The following is a 4,465-nucleotide window of genomic DNA, read 5'->3' as shown; positions in this document are numbered from 1 at the left end:
CCGATGGACACACGATAAAGGAAATGTTCAAAGTCAGCTCTGATCGTAACAACATCGGGCCATTCGTGAGGGCATCTTAAGCCGCCGGTGGAGTTTCTCAGGCTCCGGCAGCAACTTCGTGAGCGGTGGCAAAATCTTTGGCATGCCAAAAAATTGCCGAAGGACCTTGCGAAGGTTCATTTTCGTGTTGAATTTGTGTGTCAATTTTGCCCTTCGTAAGGCCATCGTGAGAGCATCTTGTTATCATCGGTGCCATTGGGCATTCACCCCGATCAGAGTGAATGCCCGATGCCCGATGGCACCGATGATAACAAGATGCCCTCACGATTTGACAAGATGCCCTCACGAGTGCCTTACGAAGTTGCCGCTCACGAAGTTGCTGCCGGAGCCTGAGAAACTCCACCGGCAGTCATACGATGGCTTAAGATGCCCTCACGAATGGCCCGATGTTGTTACGATCAGAGCCGAATTTGAACATTTCCTTTATCGTGTGTCCATCGGGTGTCAATTTCGGGACAGTGTGACGAGGGCTTTACAGGAGCCACTGGTTATGCTGCAGCTTTACTTCCTTGACCGCCATTTTCATAAGATCGTCCCTTCGGCCCCTCAAGCCTTGCAAGTAAAGTTCCTTATACGCCAAACTGACACCAAAAAACACCAAAGAACACCAAAGAACACGTCCCGACGGAACTTCGCCTCACGTCTCCTGCGTCTTACTGGAACACACCGCAAAAACTTCAGCCGACGGCTAAGTTGCATGTACGAACTGCACATGCGTGAGTGGCAATAACTCTCCTTACCAGCAGGCGGCGGTAGTGTGTATTCGTCATTCAAAAGAGGCAACCGGAAGACAGACTGCGTGATACACCGAGAGAAGAAGAACAGACTGCGTGAGATAAACAAACAACAAATAGCGTGTGCGTTCCATTTTCACTCTACAGCTAGAAGCTCACGGGGCTTTCCCCAACCTGTGTCGAGAGCTGGAGTTCAATGAAATCTCAGATTTGCCTTCTTAATAGTTTGTTTGGGTCCCTCACTTCCGTTTCGCTTCTCATGCACTGATTCGCTAGCTGAACAGCCAATCAGAGTGATTTCTTTGGTCGAAGGCCGTCAGCCGACAGCCTCCCGATTCAACATGTTGAATCGGCGGCGGAAGGTGTCGGCACGGCCGAAAAGACACCACGGTGCGGGACACACCAAGACACACCAATCTGAGTAGGGCGACACAATGCTCATCGACGGCCCGACATCTATCGACGCCGAAAATCGGCTTGGTGTGTAAGGACTTTTAAAATCTATTTAGCACTTTTATTTAACATGAATTAATGAACATGTTGAAGCTTTTTATGGGGATGGTATTAGGCGCGGCGGGCAGTAAGAATCCTGCAGTCAGCACCCATAAATAACCACTGCTTAGAACCAAGTAGCAGTTGATGCCCTCCAGGTCTATGGAGGACACTTAAGGGTCGCAGCCAATTTAAATAAACAGCTGACTGGGACAGGTGTTCATGAATAATGCTGAACTAACCAGTGCACCTCTTGGCTTCTTTAAAACAGGCTTTCCACCTGTGTCCATCTGTGCGATCATCACTGCTGCACTGGGCTGAAATGAAATTACATGTCTTTAAAGAGGCCCTTTTTCACTATTCCAAGTTTTTTTGTGTTATATACGTTATATATATATGTGTGCATGTAAATGGTCTCCACTAATGCGGGAACGTTTGTTAAAAAAAAAAAAGACCACTGAAGTCTATCTATAACTTTCCCTATTCCATGTTATGAAGATAAAGTGATATTTTTTTTGTGACAAGCAACCTGTGTTGGTGGTGCAAATAATGAAATAAGAGGATAGTAGAATGAAGCCAAACCTTCAAGGGAAAGTGTATTGAGTATCCGGCTGTGTCATTAGAGACTGCAGGTCACCTCTCCTAACAACACTCTACATTGGTTTCTATTCCACTGAGCAGAACGAGTGATGCACATTCCCCTGTACACATACAGATTCAACAATACATGTACTAATCGTAATACATACAAAATGGAACCTAACTTTAATAGAGGTTAAACATTGGAACAAAACACGTTTAGAACATTATAAATATCTAGTTTGGTATATTTTTAAGACCTAATTCGCAAACTGGGGTTCTGGTATGGATACTAAGACTTTCCTTTTGGTACACCAGTTATTGTTTGCAGTCTGATTAAGATGAAGCTGAGAGAATAAAAGAAAAAAAATCTGAGCCAATGGGACAAAGGCAAGGCAAGTTTATGTATATAGCCAGGGGTGCACATAAGTGGTACGCAGGTACGCATGCGCGGCAACAATCTGAAATGCGTACCGTCACTTGTGTCACAAAGCGCATTTGCGTACCGATGTATATGTGAAGCTTTTTTTTTAAGGCGGTTGGATCACCGGACGACGGAGTCGCTCTCCGTGTGCAAAGACAGGGCTGCTGTTAACGTCGGCCTGTACAGCAGCACTGCGCTAAAACAGCTGATCACAACGTTCACACGCTCTGTGGTCACGAAGCTCTGCACTCTTGTCGTTGTAACGGAGATAACTCAACTACATTACGAGACTCTGTTAACAGTACACGCTCGTCGTCGTGTAGAGACTCTATAGACGGACTGGTTAATGTCATGTCCGCACGAAACAATCTCTTAGTCCACTAGAATGTGTCGAATCATCGGTATACGGTTGTAGCATGTAAACATGTCTGAAGACGATAAGAATAAAAGCAATAGAAACGGGTGAAAAGTCGCTACAAAGACTCTACGGTATAGTCCGGTTTATGAATAAAGAAGGATTAGCAAAAGACACAAAAGTGTAAATCCTGATTAATACAATATCGGATCCTTCACCACATTCTTCATCGACGTCGGTCACCCCACGAACCTAACCTGAGTTGAGAAACAGTTACTTCCAAAATATCGACCCAGCATTATTTACTTAAGCGGCCAAATTACCGAATTATATCACAAAACCGTTTTTTATTATACTCTCTACTGCCGGAATAGAGGAACCTGCATTATATTCACTTTAAGATCGAAGTTGTTCTGAAAACGCCCAATTTTGGTGGCGGTATCCTTGTTCTCCCCTTGTATGAAGATAAATTAACCTAAAACAATTATGAGCGTGAGTGACGGTGTGTCAGGTACCCCGGAATTGTCCTGTCAATTTTATATTGACTCATTTAAAATTTGTGTTTATTTTGTTGTCGGACATCTCTTCATAGTTTAAAGTTTTTGTCCGAGAAGAGAGAGAAGAGGGAGAAGCGACCAGTCTCACAACTCTACAACTTTAGACAGTAACTCAAACTGAAGTCGACTTTTTGAGTCGGTCTGTACCTTGCTGTTTACTCTGTTCTCTACTATTACTTTCTAAAGGCCTTACACTCTCCGACACAGCGACTGTCCCTCGTAGTCAGACAGTGAAGAAGGAACTGAACCTGACTCTCTATCAGGCTGTAACGTCATATCTCACGTTGTGCTAACTCAATAAACTTTACTGACGGTCCGGGAAATTAATTCCCAAAGATTACCCTGCTCGTCTCTTCGATTAATGCTCGCTCGCCTCCTCTCTCCTAGGACTTGTGGATCTCCGTTTGTAATCAAGATTCATATCCAGACGACCCTCAACGTTGGGAAATTAATGTGGCAATGTAACAACAAGAACTTCGAACGAGTTGGGAAGACAAGTAATTCTTTTAGTAATTCTTTAGCTTCTGTTTAGAAATAGCAGTAGACGGGTTCGTTCTAAGAGAAACAAATCCGGGTTTTATGTTAAAGAGCTGGATGACCGATTAATACGTTGGTAGGTTTAGAGCAGCCAGAAGTCCCTGACCAGTCGAAGACAGGGGTCCAGTCTTGATTTGTGACCTCCTTAGTCGCAATCAAATAATACGAGGTTTATAGACCTTGTTTGAGGGGTGTGCTTTGGGATGTCCAGGCGACGTTGAGGATTATGCAACAAATTGTAGGTCCGACTCTTGAAAATAAAAACAGCGACGAAAATTAACTTGATACAGTGGTAGAATTTGACGTGACACTGACAAATTAGGTAACATACAAAAAAAAAATTACAGATAAAATAATTGAAAAGAAAATTACTGAACTAAAATTACGTAAAGACGAATTACAGAAAGTAAAAAACATTCGTGAAACGTTAACGGAACACAACGTTTCGCGAGATATGTGTCCCCACGTGTGTTGAAAGAGTCACTCCTATAGTCGCTACTCGATGGACGCTCAGTTCACAAACATGACGATGAAGGTTGAAGGCCGTAGGGGGGAGTTGCAAGGTACTCGGGAGACATAGCTCACAGTTGCCCCCATCATTTTTTCTTTTCATCTCATACTACTTCCCGGGAGACATAGCGCTTACAGTTGTCCCGCCCCCCTATCATCATGTCATTGCTACTTCGGGGAGACATAGCGCTTACAGTTGCCGCCCCCCCACCATCCA

General features: G+C 44.1%; 1 long non-coding RNA gene across 1 annotated transcript in view; it reads right to left on the bottom strand.

Moving 5' to 3' along the window:
- Window positions 1-1,588: 1,588 nt before the first annotated feature.
- LOC104955121 (uncharacterized) overlaps window positions 1,589-4,465 on the bottom strand; it is a 4,656-nt gene continuing 1,779 nt past the window's right edge. Inside the window, exon 3 of the long non-coding RNA XR_799428.1 lies at window positions 1,589-1,603. This is a non-coding gene — a long non-coding RNA (uncharacterized lncRNA). The remainder of the gene's footprint in view (window positions 1,604-4,465) is intronic.

This window comes from Notothenia coriiceps, unplaced genomic scaffold (genome assembly GCF_000735185.1).
Source record: "Notothenia coriiceps isolate Sejong01 unplaced genomic scaffold, NC01 NC01_scaffold00024643, whole genome shotgun sequence".
Lineage (NCBI taxonomy): Eukaryota > Metazoa > Chordata > Actinopteri > Perciformes > Nototheniidae > Notothenia > Notothenia coriiceps.
The sequence above is the reverse complement of the archived record's forward strand: the minus strand, read 5'-3'. Positions and strand labels throughout refer to the sequence as shown.